The sequence below is a fragment of the Tigriopus californicus genome, chromosome 1 (assembly GCF_007210705.1).
Source record: "Tigriopus californicus strain San Diego chromosome 1, Tcal_SD_v2.1, whole genome shotgun sequence".
NCBI classification, from domain to species: Eukaryota; Metazoa; Arthropoda; class Copepoda; order Harpacticoida; family Harpacticidae; genus Tigriopus; species Tigriopus californicus.
The window spans coordinates 15,619,082-15,619,330 of NC_081440.1; the positions used below are offsets into that span (position 1 = coordinate 15,619,082).

At 46.2% G+C, this 249-nt stretch overlaps 1 protein-coding gene across 1 annotated transcript in view; it reads left to right on the forward strand.

The window, feature by feature from the left end:
- The window catches only part of LOC131877724 (venom allergen 5-like), a gene marked incomplete at its 3' end in the record, with an annotated part of 11,642 nt that overhangs the window by 10,829 nt on the left and 564 nt on the right, over window positions 1-249 (forward strand).

Genomic DNA, 249 nt, shown 5'->3' on the forward strand with positions numbered 1-249 from the left:
AACAACTACTACTACGACGACGACGACTACGACGACGACGACGTCAAGACGCTTCTTGCCGCAATCAAAGCCCGTCACACTCAAGGAAACCATCTTCAAGTGTTCCTTCACGGATAGCGCTAGATCCACGGAGTGTCAGGTGAAATTTGCTGGCAAAGATTGGCTTCTCACCACTGTCAATGATGTCTTTGGCAATGAAATCGACCAATACTATTCAGTCGATCTGAAATCCAACGAAGAAAGTGAAAT